The sequence below is a fragment of the Pteronotus mesoamericanus genome, unplaced genomic scaffold (genome assembly GCF_021234165.1).
Source record: "Pteronotus mesoamericanus isolate MK-2021 breed Mesoamerican mustached bat unplaced genomic scaffold, CSHL_Meso_final contig_179, whole genome shotgun sequence".
Classification (NCBI taxonomy): Eukaryota; Metazoa; Chordata; class Mammalia; order Chiroptera; family Mormoopidae; genus Pteronotus; species Pteronotus mesoamericanus.
The window spans coordinates 4,455,334-4,476,059 of NW_026555075.1; the positions used below are offsets into that span (position 1 = coordinate 4,455,334).

The 20,726-nt window shown below is 40.6% G+C and overlaps 1 pseudogene; it reads left to right on the plus strand.

Annotated features, from left to right (window-relative positions):
- Window positions 1–18,652: 18,652 nt before the first annotated feature.
- LOC129065441 (actin, alpha cardiac muscle 1-like) lies at window positions 18,653–19,828 on the plus strand (annotated as a pseudogene).
- Window positions 19,829–20,726: the final 898 nt, after the last annotated feature.

The window sequence follows — 20,726 nt, forward strand, 5'->3', positions numbered from 1 at the left end:
GAGCCACGCCCCCTTCTAGGCCACTCCGTGAGTATTGAGGACCTTGGAATTCCCTGCTCAAGCAGCCTTCAGCCCACTTCTGAGATGTTCATACTTCTTTCCTGGGCTGTTCTTAAGGACAGCATCTTGCCAATGGTTTAGGCAACTCCAATGCCAGAGGGATGGCTAAGGGTCAACTGTTGACAGGGCTGTGACTGAAGACCAGACACTCAAGATGACCATGTGTGTACCGCAGGACCCTTGCTATGTGAGAGGAAACCTGGAATGGTAAGAAGAGGAGAAAGATCATAGGCCTGAGGGCAATGAGGGGGTCTCAATTTGAACCTGACCTTCCCAGTCTTTATGAAATTGTATTTGTCAAGAGAGGGAGTTAGATCACATTTTATTTATGACTTTTTAAACTTGATTAATAATCTTTAAATATTTAGATATATAGTATGTGGGCCCCCCGTTGTACCCTTGTCCTGGACGCTGCAGTCGTTAGGAGTGGGCCTGCTGTTCTGACCCCTTATCAGTGTGCACCTCGTGATTGCTCCTCGTGTCAGACCCTCTCTACCAACTGCAGGGTATTTTCTGTGTCTGCAGCTGCTCACAGCTCAGATTTTATATATAGTCTTTACCAACTGCGTTCGCTTTCTTCTAATGCCCCTAATAAACATCTGCTGCTCATTACTTATTATGGCTTTTTATATATTCAGGGGCTTAGAGCTCAGAGCTTAGCCTCACTCTTGGTCCTTTCTATATCCTATTCAGTCTGTTCAGTGGGAAATGCAGTCTCCAAATTGAGTATGAGCCTCCAGACTCATGGAGACAGGTTGTGGGTGTCACTATCGAATGCCCCAGTTGGCTGAGACAGGCTGGGTTTTACAGTTCAACTTCTGCATACCTCTTCCCTGCACTTCAGTGACCCACAGCGCCAGGGATGGCAGAGGAGGCCCCGTTTACCTGTGCCTGGGAATCTGGGAGGGAGGGGGAATTTAAGCTGGCACAGGAGTTTCTCTCTGTGGTGAGGAATGCTAAGATTATATTTCAAACTTCTAATGCACTAGGTGGATTAATTATAAACACAAAAACAAACAAAAGAGCAGGTACACATTTGTACTAGGGAACCCTCACATACAGCCAAGAGTTTTAATCCAGCTACAGAGTCAAAAGCCCCCTCTGAGTGCTGATCCCTACTGAGCAGACAGAGTGGGGACACACAAATCAATAACACACTGAAAATGAGAAACGGCTTAGTCCTAGCAACCTCCCTGTGGCTGTGCCATACTCTTGGTGATAAAGATGATTCAGTAAGAGATGGCGCTTGAGAGAAGACAATTGTGGAAGAGGATTATTGTGGCCTTTACAAGTTTTGCATCCCCCAGTCCCTGCATAACCCAGAAAGATGATAGTCATTTCCAAATTTGTATGCAAATTTTTCCTCCAGTGGAAGTATCTGAAAGCAAAATTGGTCCTTTGAGTTAATCGCTAAACAGGGCACTTCAGTGTGCTCTAGTTCTGACATCTAATCAGCAATACAGCTGCATTTAAATACCAAAGACTTAAAGGATTCTGACTTCTGAAGCAAGGGATTTTCTAGATAATCTTACCTATAAGGTCCTTGACTTGTGCCGTCAAATGCTGCCAACTGTGCTCCAAAAGAAATTACAGGGCAGTACTTATATATTCGTTTTTCTCTTGTGTATATAGTGAGGAGTTTTTCATTGTAATTAGCATTTGCTAGTGAAAAGCTCGTTTCTCAGTTTGGCTGTTGACTTGATAAAAACCAAATTTGCAAGGTCCCCTCCTCCCCTCTGCGATCAGCTCCCACACCAAGCAGAGCACTGTGTCCCGGCAGCACGGTGGCCTTTAAAGCAAGTCGGGAGGGTCTGCTCCAACACTTCCAAGGTTGGAGCTCACGGTTTTGCTTTTTCTGTGATCTCTTTACTCTCCGAATGGAAAAAAGCTAACAGAGCAGAAACCTAAATTTAAAATAATGCTAAAATTAAAATGCTTCTAGGTTATTGCATTGTAGATTATTCAAAAAAAAAAAAAAGACTCATTAGGATAGGGCAATCAGCTTCCCATTAAATAAGCCTAAAATAAGGAGCTGAGGGATAAAAAAAAATTAAAAAATAAATTAAAAAGAAGAAAAGGGAAGAAAAGAAAAAGACGCACGGAGACACTGCGCCCAGTGCCCCCTGCCGGAGCGCTAGCAATCGTGCTTGTTAGACTCCAGCCCGATGCATCTCCAGCTGCCCATTTCAGTTTTGCTCAAGATGTAAATGTCAAGTCAAAGCCATTAAAAACCATGTTCTTTAGAAACAGATACTCAAAAGGAGCGTTGCCCAGGTAGCAAATGCACTGCTGGAAATCACAAATGCCACTGATTATTTGTATTGTTGTGCTGGTTGGATGCACTAATTACTGTAATTCTTTTATAGCATTTAAACTCTAGGCTGCTTGATAGCCACATGAAATTAATTTTTATGATAATTATCCTCTCCTTCAAGCGAAAGCAAACGAAAGTCGCAACCTCCGCCCCGCCCGTCCTTTGCGAGGGTTGTTTCGCCCCAGAAGACGGCCTGAGTGCTCCAGGTCGGTATTTCCTATTAAGTGCAGGGATTCTTTTGGCCCTGAGCTACTGTAAACCAGGCAAATGATTTATACTCCATCATGTCCGATAAAAATAGATTTTTTTTTTTTCCCCACAGGCAGCAGGAGTATCACTGGCTAGAGTCAACAGCAAACGCGGTCTGGTTTCACCAGTTGAGCACAAGGCCCCTGGGGGGTGTTGCATTTATCATGGGGACTTACCTTGGGAAGGGGAGAAATTCCCATGGGTGTCAAAGCAGCAAATTTCTTCCCCTCCAGAAAGAAGGCTATGGTTGCCTCAGCAGCTTCCAGAGCAGCTTTGATCTGAGCCCGGAGCTGGGGATGGAGGCAGGAGACCTGATGAATGTAACAGCCAGGGATGGGCCGCGGTCCCCAGGCAGGGGCAGGAGGAAACTCTGGGAGTGGGAAGCGCGCCGTGGCCACGGTTCTGAAATTTATAGACTCACCAAGGCCCACAGGCCTTTGGGCCCCTCCTTTTACTGGTGAAGAAACTGAGATAAAGGAGAAGATGAGGCTTCCAAGAACATGTGCTAAGTTGGTGTCAAAGCTGACATGATGTCTGCAGAGGACTCTTATTATCACTGTCCCAGTTCATGACATAAGGAAGGATGCGTTCTGCTCTGACCACGCTGACAATCCAGTAATTATAACTATTTTTTATGAAAAAATAATATTTTGAAAATGATGCAAGTGGGCGCTTGGGAATAGGGTGCAGATGTAAACATAAGTAAATGCAGCTCTATAACGAGGGAAGATGAAAATACAAAAATAGGCAAGCCAGATGAGAAATCTGGCTCACGCTTTTTAATAGAATGCAATCTCTTGGTTGTCTAATAATTGCTTTCAGTTATTTGCAAGATGAAGTTCCATAAACCTCATTTAACATGGAGAGAATTTGCCCACCTTCACGCTCAAAAGTCATGGGTGATAGAAGGTGGTGACTGAACATAAAAGACTGCATGCTTTCTAGAATTGCTGAGGCATATTGCCCAAGCCCTGTAAGTGGGGCCCAGGGTCCTTGTCTGGTCACAAACCAATTAAGTTAAGTGCTACAGCAATTGCTTTTTATCATCTAGATAAGAAGCAGTTCACAAGTGAGATACAAGGCTCAACACATAAAAGCTTATTCATAAGCCTATGCCTAGTGACAACAGTCACCGTAAGACCCGTGTAACACATTTGTGAGATGGAAGTGAGTCGTCGAAGAGTGCGCGGGCTCTGGGGGATCACAGATATTCGAACTGTATAACAACTCCTCATTCTCCATAAAGTTGTTCAGAATCACCAGCTGCAGCTCTCTAATAATTCCACTGAAGACCATGTCGGCGGACATCAAAGGAACAGAGTCCGATCTGAATGGCCGGGCTGCACGAAAGATACCAGACCACATGCTCTGGCGGGGTCCAGCCTCAGCGGCACTGAAAACCTTGCCTCCAACCTGGAACAACCCGCTGACTGTTGCTTTTTTGTGCCTAAAATCCCCACTTCTTTTGCAGAACTGCTCCCCACAAACCCTGCCCACGAAGGAACAATTCTGGTTGGTTCCTTCAGTATCACGTGGGACCACTGTTGCCTGGGTTCTCATTGATCTTTCTAGCAAATATTTATTGAATACAAACGTTGCCATCTGCAGAGCTTGTATTCTGCTGGAAGAGGCAGACAATAAGCACACAGAGTAACACATAAATAATATCATTTCTAACAGTGATGAGTGTCAGGAAGACAAGTAAGCAAGATGGCTGATGGGCGCTGCCTGTGGGACTCTGAAGAAGTGACATTGGAGCAGAGACCTGAATCGTGAGAAGTCGGATGCATGAATGCCTGAGAAGGAGCACATGACCTGTGACCAGGCCCAACCAAACATCCCCCAGCCACAGCGACTGGTCTAGAACTGGGTATGTGACCCAAGCCAAGCCAATCAGGAATCTTCTATTTGAAGCAAAAGAGAGGGGCCTTGATTTTTGGGTTACAAAGAGGCTACCAAAACCCATCTTTTCCACACTTTGGAGGAAGCCCATCTGCAGCCCGGGAGAATGGGGCCAGGAAGAGTGTCCTGGATGCAGTCACCCGTGAAGCCAGTCCGCCCACGGCAGACTTGATGGTGTAGACCTCAGACCCCCCTTCAAGGAAGGACTTCCTTTTCATTTGTGCAGCTGTGCTTAGAATGACAGCCTCCAGCCACCAGCTTCACCAGAGGCCACCTAACCTCCAGACTGAGCTCACACCCCTCCCAGGTGGCCCCTGTCAATGACTGAGCCAGGCAACGGCAGCCAAGGTCACACTCCTTGTCAAGCATCCCAAGGTACAAGTGGTTAGCCCAGAAGTCCTCAAGTTCATGTCACACTTAGTGTCTCAGCCATTTTTTCATGGCACTCCCTAAGCCAAAATAAATGCCTACCAGGTCTTCTTATGAAATAGTATGTTGTTCTTATGAAATATGAAACAAGATAACAGTAGTGGTTTGCAGGGTGTCTGACAAATGTCACTGTGTTTCCCTGGAATATTTAACGCATCCTGCAGCACCCCTTGTGTGTTCACCAAGGCACCTCAGAGACTCTGAGTGTCGGGTAAAGGGGCCATAGGCGTAACCATTTCTACCCAACACAGGGTCCCTCCGGGGGGCAGTCTGTGCTCCAGAGCTCCCCAGCTGTCAGATCTGCGTGTCTCCTACCGAGACAGGCTTCCTCCCTGTTCCTTTCACAGGTGTTCCGACCCAATAAAACGTTTGCTTTCCTAACTCCATCCGTGCACCTGCTTCTGGGAGAAACCAAGCTGCAACATATCTCTTGACTTTGAAAAGGCTGATAGTTACCTGGTACAATTTAAGGGAACTTCATGAAATGTTTCCCTGAGGTCACATTTAACGCATGTATTCCCAAAATAATGGAACGGGGAAACTGACCAGGCCAGATCTCCTCCCACTGTGAACTCATTGTGGCCATCTCCGGCATTTTTGCACTGCCAGCCCCAGCACGCTGCGGGTCATAGAAAAAGTGCTCAATAATTCTTGATTGTATATTTGATAAATGAATAAATCATGTATAAAAATGCACACAAATTATATGCCGGCATTGTAATCAGTCTTGAATGAAAGTAATGTGTTTAATTATTCTCTTCTCCCAGAATTCACATGAATCTTCAGAAAGTTCCTACTATCAATTATATTTTCTTCTCCAAAACTATGTCATAAATTGACAGCAAAATTTCTGAACCAAAAATAAGAATTGAGGGAGGGGGTTATTTCTCTACCAGGTGAGTGCCACATCATTAACCCTAAATGCAACTACTCTCCTCAGTTATATTAATAATAAGTAGGTTGAATTTTTTTTTAATATGTAGGAAACCCAAGTGAACTTCATAACCCACTCATCAGCAGATGGAACCAAGCTTGAAATTACAAGGAGACCGGGAGTTAAGTCTGTGCTCTGCAGTTTGTCCTCAGGGATTGTATTGCCATATTTAATATATATTACAATAGAGACTAAAAAAAAAAAAGTCGAAGAACAATTTAATGAAGGCAAGTCCAGCTTAGAACAAAAGAATTTCCAAAGAGAGAAGTGTTTAATTCTGTTTACTGGAAAACTAAACCTAAAATAAAGTTCTTGGAACATTTTCCCACATGTGCTTCATTGTACAAGCAAAAAATTTCTGGCCATCAGCTTAGAAATGAGAAAGAGATCAATTTTATTTGGGCTTTCATGCCTACCATTCAGACCTCACCTTCTAGGCTCTGCCCTTCATCAACCAGGAGCAGCATGCACCTTCTAATGGAGAGTCCCCGTTGTAAGTCAACCCAAACTACACTTCTGTTTGTGCTAAATGCTCCTTTAAAGTGAAAAATACAATAGACAAAGCTCCAGGAGACTCAGCCGTCTCCCTTTGGAGCCTCCTCACAAGGCAGCAGGGAGAGCTGCCAGGACTACCGTGGCCTTATTGAACGTTTCAGTCATTTTTCACACTCCTCTAGAAGCAACTCTGGTTTCCAGCTCAGGTGTATCAGCAGATGTCCTGGAACTTCACACCTGCTGTGATCGAAACATAAACACAAGTTAATTAAGTCTATTGTTCAAACAATTTGTTTCTCTCTGAGGTCGACTCACTTGCAGCTACTTCAGCACAATTTTATTTCCAGAGGTAGACTGCCATCTTCACTCTGGTGTGAGGACCTTCTTTAGAAATTCATTTTATTTCACAGACTTCCAGGTCACTGACAGAATAATGCTTACAAAAAATAAAACATAAAAGCAAACAAACAAACATTAAAAAAAAAAAACCCTATTGCTAATGGATGACAAGTTGTTTTAAAAAAAAAGTATGCACAAACTTTTTTAGAATAATATCAGTAAGGTGAAACTGGAATGAATCAACTGTTGAAGATTTAGTATTGTGTAGCATTCTTACTCAAAGTCAAGGCTGAAAACTGCTTTTAAAAGGCTTTCACAGTCTCTGTGGCAGAGTGAGGCATGAAAAATGAATGGAAGGTTTAGGTCGAGGAGGAAAATGCAAGCAAGAGACACATGGAGTGGGGATTTAAAACATGCCGCTTTGTGTTTGTACAAAGGGATCAAAGGACATTTCTCACGTTAATTGTTTCTATTTTTGCTTTGTATGGTTATTGTGCTACCATTCATCCTTTCCAACTGATGTTCTGGAAACTCCTTTTGTCCTTGTTTCTTCCTAGTCAGATGCCACATGGTTGTTCCTACCTGGGATCACTTGTCTCCTCTCTGTCTCTCCTTAGGTCCCATAATGCACTGCAGCAGAGAGTGTCAGCTGCCATGCTTGTGCCACCCTTTGTCTTCCACAGTGTGGAGATGTCCCTGGGAAGAAGCTAGCTGGCCAGGGACCTCATTTCCCAAGCTCCTTTGCAGTAAGTTGAAGCTAAGTGACTGAGTTCTTTCCATCGGAGCATGAGAAGGTTGCCTTCTACTTCCAAACCCAGCCCACCTTCCGTGCTATTCCATTCTGGATGTTGATGCCCTGAGCCGCTCAATGATTTTTGCTTTAACTTCCTGTCTCCCTCCCACATTGGCTTTTCTATAAGAAAGAAGTAAACGTTTTTTTATTGTGCCATTGAGATTTTAGGGACTGCTATTAAAATAGCTAGTAGTATCTTAACTAATGCATCAGCTCTATGAAAAAAAAATCACCAAAACCTACTACTGTGATTATTTACATTGCAAATATTTCTTGACACCTACTATATATCAGGTCTTGCACTATATTTGGGGGTTAGAAGAGAAAATGAAAAATATATATGGTCCAACCTTCACAGAGCTTACACAGAGGTTCCTTTAGTTTCAAATCATCTTTTTTTCCTAATAGCATCTGTCCCATTGACCCTCACCTTAAACCTCTGAAGTAGGAAAGCCAATTTACGCCTATGTTACACATATAGAAACTACCACGCAGACATGACATGGTGTTTGGATAAGGCGAATTCTCTCCCTAATAGAGCATCCCACACAGCATAGTCTGTGGAACCACCAAGAAGAGTAAACCTGTCTTCTTCACAAGTCCCACCAAGTCAAGAACCAAACTCTCCAGCCACTGGACACATTAGACCTCAGCTGTTCACTCAGTGATATGCTGGGGGCTTAAAACAAAAGAGAATAAATAGATAAAGAGTCCATGGATTAATAGAGATACTTTTTTAAAGACATAAGAGTCGGGGCTTTTTGCCTTTTGTCATCTCTTTATATAACTTGAAGAAATAATTCAATTTATGAATCATCTACATTTAGCCAGTAGTTCTTGCCACTAAAAAAAAAAAAAAAAGGCCTTTATAAGGAAAGGTGGCATAGCTAACTCAGACAAGAATGAATCCAGATTTTTGAAACTTGAAACTTAAACATTTTGGACACTACTTTGAAAAAAAATACAAAATTACAAAAGCAAATTTGATACAGGGCCTAGATAGGGCATTGGCAGGTGGAAGATTGTGAAACTTAAGCTTCATTAGTTTTGCGACAAACTCACACACAAGCCAAAATTGTTTAAATCATGGACTGAGTGAAAGAAGGATTGAGAATTTTTTAGATATAATCTCACTTTGATCCCTTTACTTGGTTAATTATAAATTGGTTATCTATAACCAGATGGAGCAACAATCCATTAAAATTATGTTGTTGAGTATTTTTGAACCATGTATCATGTTCTACGCTTCTGTTTTGAAAATCTTCTTATATAAGAGAGAACATGATATTTTTAATGAGAACACACATAAGGATACTGGAACATAAAATAATAATGATGGAAGTCTTGTTATCAATTTAGGAAACATTTTAATCCTAACTGAAGCAAAATACTATTCTCACTGATTGCTAGACCTATGGAAACACCACTGTGCCATTGTTCATGTAAATCATTTTTAAAGTGTTCCTTTTCCCATCTTCTGAGAATTAATGACCTTATGCTTTGTTGATTTGGGAAAACTCAGTTACTAAATGAGGATTGTATACAGTGAACTGTCAGCTTCTAGCTCTAGATTGTAACCAGGGAGCAATTAACAGGAACACATGGCTCATCTTCACCACCAGGGGGCCCGTCTGCAAGTCTTCACCAGCTAATTACATCACCATGAGTGATCCTCAGGAGTAAATTTGTAACCTAGTTAGAAAGCAGACACATTTCCACAACTGCCAGAGTAAATGCTGCCCTGTTAAACCTCTAATGATCAGCCACAAACTTGAGTTGACATTAACCACAAATTTTCTTCTAAGGTCCTAAAAGTAAAAGGCTACCAAGATATTTTATTTCCTGGAATTATCATTTTCAATTTAGTTTAGACAAAGCTATATGTTTTACTAAATTCAAAACTCGACCATGACCAAAAGTCCAGAACACTATGTTTTATATGATCAACATATAGGAAACCATTGTTAGATCACCCCACCTCAAAGCATGTGGAACCGCATTTTCTCTCAACACATGGTGAACATGATTATTAACCTACAGAAGTCATTTAAAAAGAAAGCTACCTCTCTGGTCAATCCACCAAAAGAGCAGGTCCCAGAAATTGAGTGATTTGGGCCTGGTGTAAAAAGGATTGGCATCCCACTCAATATCTGAAGAAAGATCATGTAAAGTATGAAGAATAGTCTTCTTTGAGCCCAGAAGTTTCAAAAAGAAAGTCTTCCATGAGTTAAACCACTTCTATTCATACCATAAACAAAACTTCACTTAAAACAGATTGTAAACCTACGTGTATGAGAGAAAACTGTAAAACTCTTTGAAGAAAACAAGCATAAATTTTCATGACCTTGAATTAGGCAATGGTTCCTGAGACATGTCACCAAAAGCACAGGCAACAAAAGAAAAACTTGATATATTGAACATCATCAAAAATGTAAAACTTATGTGCTTCAAGTGACACAACCACCAACAAAGTGAAATGTACAAAATAGGAATAAATATTTTCAAATCATATATCTGAAAAAACACTTGTATTAAGGAGATATAAAGAACACTTACAACTCAACAATAAAAAGGCAAAGAACAAAACTGAAAAATGGATAAAGGAATTAATAGACATTCCTCCAAAGAAGATATATAAATGTCCAATAAGCAAACAAAAAAATGCTCAACATCATTAGTCATTAGGGAAATTAAAACCACAATGGGAAACCTTGTCCACTAGGATGGCTTAAATTCAAAAGATCAATAATAACAGGTGTTGAAGAGTATGTGGAGAAATCAGGACCTTCATACATTGTTCATGACATTGTACGAAGGTGCAGTCACTTGGAAAGCAGTCTAGTAGTACCTCAGAAAGTAAAGCATAATTATTACAAGATATAGCAACTTCACTCCTATGTAGATATTCAGGAAAAATAAAAATATATATCCACACAAAAACACATGAATATTCATAACAACATTATTCATAATAGTTGAAAAGTGGAAACAATTCAAACATCCATCAATCAAGGATGGGTAAACAAGAAGTGTATCTCTACAATGGAATATTTCATGGGAATACAAAGGAATGAAATACTGATTCATGCTACAACATGAATGAGCCTTGAACACAGTATGCTTAGTGAAAGAAAGCAGACAAAAAAAGATCACATATATTATACCATTTATATGAAATGTCCAAAATAGGCACATCCAAAGAGACAGAAAGTGGTTAATAATTGCCAGAAGCTGAGAAGGGGGGGCATATATTTGTTTTTGGATGATGAAAATATTCTACAATTAGATAGTGGTGACGGCTGCACAACTTCTTGAATATACTAAAAACCATGGAATTTTACACTTTAAAGGGGTGAATTTTATGGCATGTAAATTATATCTAAATAAAGCTGTTATTTTAAAAAAATAAAAACAAAAACTCACTTCTGTTTAGGGAAAAGCGCCATGATTCCTCTTGGCAGAAATAGTTACCGCACCTGTAAGCACTTAGACTGTGTCAGTTACATCGTAAGTGTTCACTGACTATTATTGTTATTATAATTATTATCACCCCCTAAAGAAATATTAGTGTTAGTGGTGTTGTACCAAATGGAGATTATTTTAGGCCTTCGGCGGGCCTGGCCTCCCTGAAGTGGGTGGAGCCTTCTGGTGTCCACCCTCACAGAGAGAGGATGGTGTCTGTTAGGAAAGCGGGTATGTTTTAGGCTGGGGGATTTCAAGGGCTCTAACTTCTGTTTCCAGTCTACCGTATACTGCCGTGTATAATGCACGCCAGTGTATAATGCACACCCACATTTTTGGCCTAAACTTTCAGGGGGAAAAAAAATCTTCCTTTTTAATTTTTTAATTCAATTTATTTATTTATTTATATTTAGATACTTGTGGGGGAGGTTTGTATTATAAAGGAATTTCAACATTTATTTTTTAATATATTGTGGTACACGAAATTTTATGCAACAAATAATTACAAAACACAAGAACAATTACAAGGTATTTCAGGTACTACCCAAGTATAATGCTCATCCTTATTTTCCTCTCAGAAACCTGGGCAAAAAAAAGTTTGCATTATACACAGCAAAATATGGTAGTTGGTCTGATTCTTTGGGTAAATTTCTTTAAAAGTTTCCTGGCCCAAACCTGGGGGGATCCTAATGCTATAGAGGAGAGTGTGCTTAGGGCCCCCCCTGAGTGGTTGAGGATAAAGAAAATTTAACAGAGGAGGCCCAGATTTAAGCCATTCCGCATTCCTGCTGAGGACTCCACTATGCAGCAGGCCACAGGGTACTCTCTATGGGGCCGCTAAAGGCCGGCTCCACCCCGCTTCTGCCCAGGAGGAATGGGGGAAGTTACAGCAGCGGCAGAGAGCAGCCAGTGACCTTCCACGGAAGAGGGAAGATGCAGGGCAAGGCAGGCCTCCCTCGCCCCAGCGGAGACTCACCCCGCTGAGCTACCACGGGCCCAGGAGAGCGGGAAGGGGTCCTTGGACTGAGGCTTCGTGTTCACAAAGTAGATGGTTGATCTGAAATCACAGAAATGCACTGACGAGGTTGAACATTTAAACTAAACCAAAATTTTTGTTAGACTGAATTGGAATTTCTTTTTTATTTTTTTAACACACCAAAGCTTTTTTTAATGTCAAATTTTAATATGTACGTTTTATTCTGTTTTCTTTTAATATTAGCATTTCTGCTTTTATTTCAGTATGGTTGTGTGATTTAGAGGACATCGCTTAACCACTCTGAATGCCGGTTTCTTCGTCTACAGAAGTGGGAGCAATGATACTGTTGACCTTAGGAAATTTTTATGAGGACTGCATGAAGCATGTAAAATATTGAGCCTGGCATGTGATTAAAGCTTCAATGAATGTTAGCTAGTAGTAGTAGTAGTAGTAGTAGTAGTAGTAGTAACGTTTTGAGGTAATAGTAACATAGTGAATGAGCCACATTATCCAAATTCTGAATCTGTCAAACTAAGGGCCTCACCCAGGCCATGGTGATCTCACCGTGCCATGCCAACCAGTCAGCAGATTTCTCTCTCAAATGTCTCTGACGAGTCTCTAGCTAATGCCTTATTTATAAAAAATGAAGCTACTAATATTACCTCCTCTCAAATTTTAAGGTAATCTATTTCTTAGTTCTAAGATATAGATAAAATAGTCATATGATAGACAGACAGATAGATAGATAGACAGACAGATATTCAGTAGTAGAATGTTAAGAAATAATATGCGGATGCTTTGAATTTTACCACGCCAACTTTCATTCATTCTTCCAACAACAAATATTTACTGAATCTTTACTGCATCCAGGGGACTCCATAGTGAGCAGAGGCAAGGATGCTTCCTGCCCTCGTGACTCCTCAAAAACGAATATCGTGGGTGTAACCAGCAGGACTGTAACACCTCTAAGCAGGTGACCTGTGAGATGCTTTCCTTTCTCAGTGTATAAATCCTTTTAAGTTCCTTCAAGAAATGGCATCAAATGATTGCTAGTCCTACTGCTCCAGCGTAAAAGTCACTCTGAGAAGAAAGTTGCCATGTTTTGGAGATCATTGGCAATCAGGTTTCACTGGGTGTCACTGCCCCTCAGTGGGAAATTAATGAAAGGATATTCTCAGTCACAGACTCTTAGTGTCAACAATCACTTAAGAGGTCAGCAAGTCCTCCCTCGCTGCTAAAGAAGGAATGCCCCATTCATAGACTGGAGGAGCATTCCTCCAGCTTCACGGAAGTGCATTTATGTGCAACACACATCGTTCTCAGAAAGCAGCTTTTCCTTGATGGCATCGTGCTAATTCTTTGAAATGACCAGCCCTTAGTAAACATATTGTAATAAAATTATAAATTCCCTTTGGCCGATATTTATCCTTTTTTATATCCTGGTCATGAAACTTACGGAGCTTCCTCCGTCAATTCTACCCACCAAATAAAATCAAACTCATGGCATTTGAAAAGTAGCATGATTACAGTCATCATTTAGAAAAAAATGGGGGGAAAGACTACTCAAAAATAAAAACAACAATAAACAAATTAAACCCACCAATCCAGCCTCTAGTCAATCTAAAAGATACTTAAAATAAATTGAAACAAAGAGATAGCATTCAGAAAGTTTTAACTTTGATTCCAGTTCAAATTGAGGGAGAGATGTTACAGGAAAAATGTTCAGTTAAAGCAACTGGGGGATATTTGTTAAGATTACATAATTCCTACATCAGCACAAAGCCCTGATTGAGGGCCTAATTGCTCCAAAGGCCTGCACTGGATCACCACTAAATTCTTTTTTGTCAAACCTCTTGGGAAAACACTACTGCCTTAAGGAGAAAATCTAGAGGGGAAATGAAGCAAACTATTTATACGCAGTGATTTTACTTTAAAACACATCTTCTTGTACCCTCTTAAAAAGATAGTCTATATCCTGTCCACACAAATATGCATTCTATAAGCCTTTAGTTTGTGTTTTTAGAAAGCATTACTTTTTGTAGTCATTTTAATTTTTCATCCATTCACCATAATCTTGATTAGGCAGATAATTATTGGAACAAACACACCTTCCCAAGTGCAAAAAGTGACTATGGGTTTTTTTGCATATCATTTTGGGTTTTCATTTTAACATGCAATGTAGACATTTAAACACCAGAGGACAGTATGTGAATGAAAACAAAGTTCAATTACTATTCATCTAATTCATTTATTTAGTACATCAAAGTAAAATCTTAATTTTAAGTACATTTCCCTCAAAGACATTTTATCATTTCATGCTTCGGAAATTAAAGTAGAAGCTGATAGAAATGTGAATCATGAGACCAACTAATCAAGTTCATTTGAATCACAATAGAAATTAGAAAGATTAATTTCATAAGCAATCATTAATAATGGAAGTTCTCATGTACAAATAATCAAAGCTTTAAGTATTATATGGTAATTAATTCATTATTATGGGTTGCATATTTTAAAATAGCTCAAATATTCCTTGCTTTAGAGTACTTATTAATAGCAATCCTGAGGGAAGAAAAGCTAAAAGTTTTCTTTAGAGAACTTTTTTGGATGAGTCTTTAAATGAACAAGAGAGAAAGTTTAATTAAATGATGTAAAAAACAGGCTTACTGATTGGTAATTTGCTTTCAACCATGAATGAAAATTGTCAGCCCTTTGTGAATAGGGAGAATTGAATTTTTGATGAGAGATGGCCTGAGGTAGAGGATTAATTATATCATTTTATTGTCCAATATTGAAACTAATAATTTGTATGTGTTTCATTTCATTAAAAAATGTATTTGGTTTGGGGTTTGATTTTAAAAGTGGTCTGGTATGCACTCACCATTTAGTATAACATATGTTAAAAAGTAGCTAGATAGTTGTATTTCTCATTTACAATGCCTATGTAACTTTCCTATCAAATTCACATGCAAAACACTTGGTATTATGAATTATCCATGCAAAAATCAAGGTGCAAATGTACTTGGAATGTACTTTCAAGCAATATTTCTTCTTGCCTCTAGTAATATTGTACAATTATCATAAAACAGTTGTAAACTATTATATAGTTTCTTAGTGATGATATGATTTTTAGAGTATAATGTATTCTTATCATATGTTAAAATATCTTATATATAAAAACCTTCTTATCATTCTGGCTGGGTGGCTCGGGTGGTTGGAGCATCATCCTGTACTCCAAAAGGTTGTGGGTTCAATTTCCGGTCATGGCACATGTGCGAGGCAGCCGATGGATGTTTGTCTCTCATGTCGATGTTTCTCTCTCTCTCTGTGTCCCTCTCTCACACACATTGTCTCTCTCTCCCTCCCTTCCTCTCTCTCTGAAATCAATAAACATATCTTCAGATGAGGATTTTGAAACAAGCAAACAGAAAAAAATCTTCTTATAGATAAACAGACCTGACCTTGTTTTCTACACTTCCTTGCTCCATTTTGCTGAATTTCCTAGGTGATCTGAATTAGCCCCGGTCTTGATACACTGACTACAATATTTGATTTCTCTGATGTTAACTGTATTTATTCTTTCAGCCAACAAGTGTTTATTGAATGCCCACCATATTCTAGCCACACCTTCTGGTACTAGAGATAGCAGAGCAAATCAAACAGATTAGACCTGGTACAGCGTTTTAGACAGAGGCTTGCAAAGGCTCTATGTTTCTCTGAGAGTCTGTAAAAAGCCTATCATGACTGACTCACCAGAGTAGATGAAGGAGAAAGTAATAAATGCTCCCGGGGGCCGTAGGTCTTGGCGTGCCAGGTAAGAGGCTTGGAATTTAGTCTAACTGCAATAAGAAGCCACTAGAGGTTTTTGATCAGAGAAATAATTTGATCTGACTCACCCCTTTAAATTATCACACTGTCAAGGAGGCAAGTTCAGGGCCATTGCAAAGATAGGACAGCGGTTGAACCAAGTGGCAACAGGACATATCTGAGAATCAGAGGTACCAGGGACTTCCAATGGATTGGCCATGGCGTGTGAGGGAGGAAGCAGGGTCAAGGACAACTCCTAGGTTTTCAGCTGAGAAACCTGGCAATAGAGAAGTCTGGGCGAGAAGCGGGTTTGCTGGTGTGGAGGGTGAGGGTAGTTGTTTTGGCCCTGGTAAACTTGAGGTGATTATTAAATATTCGAGTAGAAAAGCTGAGCTAGCAACTGGGTATAGAAATCTGAAGTTCAAAGAAGAGGTTAGGACTATATGGCTAGATACAGATCCCCATGACATTTTACAGCTTATAGGAGGGAAAATATACTAAGCAAAGAGTATAAATAAGAACTCTTCTGGAAAGGAAAGTGCAATAGGAGAAGCATATCTAAATGAAGGATTCAAGACAGCCTCTGAGAGCAGAAGGCTATAGAGACAACAGGACATCGTTGACAGCATTGTAGTAAAGGGTTAAAGGTCTTAGATTACAGACAGGACCGTCACCTATAAATGATAATTGCTTAGGGAAATAGACTTGTAATTACTGCACTTTCTAATTCATAGCAGCACCCGAGACCGCTTTTCTGCCAGGTACAAAGATCATTCCTCATAAATATTATATGGAACAAATGCTTCTCCAATAGATTATAACCAAGCCACTAAACCCTTGCTGTCATTTTTTTAGACTTTCTTTTGTTTGTAACTCTTTGAGGAGGACAGAGGGGAGAAAATGGTGTTAATGAAAAAGGAATGCTACATGTTGAATTAGCCTGCATCATAGACTTAACTCTCTCCCATACCTCTCAAAATTCCAAGTTTTCTTTTCTGCTCTGAAAGCACATTCTTACAAATTAAAGTCAATATGTCGAACCCTTTTTCCAACTTCTCTTCCTTTGGCAGGAAGATTTAAGCAAAGCTTTTACTGTAGTGGATAACATATTGGTCACAATGTGTCAGGAATGACAAAAGCACAATTGTTAAGCCTTATCTGCCACGACTCATTACCAGAATTTTTTATCTTTTTTCCTCTGGAATAAGAATTTGTACTTAAGATGGGGAAAAAGGAAATTCCAAATAATGTTTCATAATTTCCCTTTAAACTCCAATCTTATTGGGGCTTAGAAACTTCCATTTTCAAACCAACCTACTCTGTCAAAAGCGTCTCCTGACCCAGAAGTGAATGGATGAACACAGATATAAAACACAGAAACGTGCATACAAACTCACTTAATGGTATGCATATATTTTTAAGTTTTAGTTTATGCTGTGCCTAGAAGCTGTCCCAAAGGAACTAGTTGAACTATAAAAATACTGAGCATGGTGTTGTTTTTACTGTGTTGATTGAAGCAACTAGTTTGACACCCCCAACTCTAGCAAAGGCACTTAAGTGCTTTCTAGCTGGTACTCAAATACTTTTTTTATTAATCTGTTAGTTTCTAAATCATAAAATTTAGCAATTTATATTTCTTTTTCTTTCCTGTGTCTTTGGATTGTATCCTAGCTCTGGACTGAAACACCTCCTACTTAGCCTCCTACACCATCCTTCCTCAGCGGCCGCTTTGATTCTGTTGCTTTCCTGCTCAGACATTTCACTCTTTCTCCATTACATCCAAACTCCCATATGTGACACCAGCTGACACCTCATCTCGTACACAAACCCAGCAGTCCACCTAAGCTGAGCCACTGGCATTGCTGTGCCATATTTGAGAACTTTCCCTCCACATCTTTGTTATGTATTAGGTTTCCTTTAAGGTTCTACTCAAATGCATCTTCAAATGATCACCATGATCACCCATTCTGTAAAAAAATATCTTACATATCCTCTGTAGCTATTAGTAGATGGTCCACAAAGTGACATTATAGGTCTCGTGTTTGCACAGGTTTGGGGGTTTTTAAAAACATCTTAACCAGTGGACTGTAAAGCCCTTGGAGGCAGCTTCTCTCTCTTTGTCCTTCATTCTGCATCCAAACACACAGTAGGTGCTCAATTGTCTGAAACTTTAGTCATGACATTAATTTCATCCTGACCCAAAGAATAACTGTTTTTAGATTATTTACATAGAAATAATGATCCTTCTTATTTCTTCTTTCAATACCTTAATTAGATTTCTTCTGCTTATGCTGTGCATTTTCATATTTGCTTTTTTCATGCATTCCATGAGAAAAAGCAGGCTGTCAATTTTAAAGATTTTTTAAAGTTGTATGTATTTATTTATTTATTTTTAGAGAGAGGGGAAGAGAGGGAGAAAGAGAGGGAGAGAATCATTGATGTGTGAGAGAAACATCCATCAGTTGCCTCTCCTACACCCCCAACTGGGGACCAAACGTGCAACCCAGACATGTGCCCCGACTGGGAATCAATTTGTTTTGCCAGAACTGACATCCAGCCAACTGAGCCACACTGGTCAGGGCCAACCTGTCAATTTTAATTTAAAAAAACAAAATCATGCCTGGGAGGTTTCTGGATGGACCCCCAGCCTCACTTCCCAGTAAACAAACGGTTAGGCAATAAGAACACTGAGAGATGCTTTTCAGCTACAGGCATATATTTCTACCGACAGCAGAACTCAGCTTGAGCCATGAGAGGAATTTATCTGCATCCTTAAGAGTCTCTAGCCAATAACGTCATCCATGACTTCTTTTTAAAGCCTTACATGTGAGCGCCTGCCGCTGCTCGAGCCAAGCCAAGTCTGACCCATGGACGACCCCGCTGAAGCTGTGCCAGATGTGCAATGATGAGGAGACCACAGCCCTGATGTCTGACAATGGCTCTGGGCTGGTGAGGGCCGGCATTCGGGAAAATAATGCGCCTGCGCAGTCTTTCCCATCACCAGGGCGTCATGGTGAGTATAGGTCAGGAAGATTTCTATGCAGGTAATGAGGCCCAGAGCAAGTAAGGTAACCTGACTCTGAAATACACCATTGGGCACAGCATCATCACCAACTGGGATGATATGGAGAAGATTGCACCATACCTTACAATGAGCTCCGTTTGCTCTGAGCTCCCCATTCTGCTCACTGAAGCCCCAATGAATCCCAAGGCCAACCGTGAGAAGATGACCCAGATCATGTTTGAGACCTTCAGTGTCCCCAGCATGAGTATGGCTATCCAGGCGGTGCTGTCCCTATATGCTTCTGGCTATACCACAGGCATTGTTCTGGATCCTGGGGATGATGTAACTCACAATGTTCCTATCTGTGAGGGCTATACTTTGCCCCATGTCATCTGGATCTAGCAGGTCAAGATCTCACTGACTAGCTCATGAAGATCCTCACTGAGTGTGGCTACTCTTTTGTCACCACTGATGAACATGAAATTGTCCGTGACATTGAAGAGAAGCTGTGCTACGTTGCTCTGGATTTTGAGAATGCGATGGCCGCAGCTGCTTCCTCATCCTCCCTGGAGAAGAGCTATGAACTGCCTGATGGCCAAGTCATCGTTGTTGGCAATGAGTGCTTCCGCTGCCCTGAGACTCCTCCAGCCCTCCTTCATCGCCATGGAATCTGCTGGCATCCATGAAACCACTTATAATAGCATCATGAAGTGTGACATTGACATCCGCAAGGACCAGTATGCCAACAACGTCTTATCTGGAGGAACAACCATGTACCCTGGGATTGCTGATCGTATGCAAAAAGAAATCACTACCCTGGCCCCCAACACCATGAAGATTAAGATCATTACTCCCCGTGGGCACCCAAACCCTGAGTGGATCGGGGGCTCCACCCAGGCCTCTTATGTCCACCTTCCAGCAGACGTGGATCAGCAAGCAGGGGTGTGATGAGGCAGGTCCATCCATCATCCACCGCAAATGCTTCTGAGGTGCCTTTTCTCTTAGTCTACCTTACATTCAGGATGACAGTGTTATGCTTCTTAGAGTCTTCCAACCCACCCTCCCACATCTCTCATCAATCATTTACAGTTTGTTTATACACGTGCAATTTTTTTGTGCTTCTAATATTTATTGCTTTATAAATAAACCAGACAGGACTTGCAACCTAAAAAAATAAAAAAATAATAATAAAGCCTTAAATGTAATAGACGCAAGTTAACTAGCATTCAATCATTTTCATTTTGCAAAACCCAATTAGTGGACCCATGGTGGCCAAGCCTGTAATGATTACACCAGAGATTTCTCTCACCTGAGTGCCTTTTAGAGCTCCGCACGAAGGACTGCCAGTGTTACATTCGCCCGCAGTAAATCCGTGACTTGAAATTCTTGTAATAATAATCTTCACTCCTCTATCTCTCTCCCTGTCCCTCTCCCCAACCCCTCTCGTCAATGAGTACCGCACTGCCCCCAGTCCAAATTCCTTTTCTATTTAACAACAAACTGCATCAATGCCCAGCAGGAAGCACAAGTCAAACAGCTCTTCTCTATTTTTTATTTTTCTATAGACATTACAGAGTTTAAAAGGCAACAAGGGATAGCAAACCGGGCACCAATTCCAAATTTGAAAATGTTGAGATAATAAATTAAAAAACAATATTCACCAGAAAAAAAAATTATTACAACTGTTTCCAGCCATGAAAAAAAAGAAGTAGCCATTGCTGTAGGGTTTGCTCTGGGCAGCTCAAGTCAGTGTGGCAAACAACAGAACCTGAGGGACTGTGATAGGCTTTTAATCAACTAAGTACAATTTTTGGATTTTCAAATGTATATTTCTTTAAAGGGCATCCATTACCTTCCAAGAGACCAGCTCTTACCCAGCCGATGAGCTGACGCTGTTGCTGTTGACACAGCTGCTGTTCTTTCCCTACAGCAGGAACAAAGGAGTCTTCTCAAAGACTCAGATAA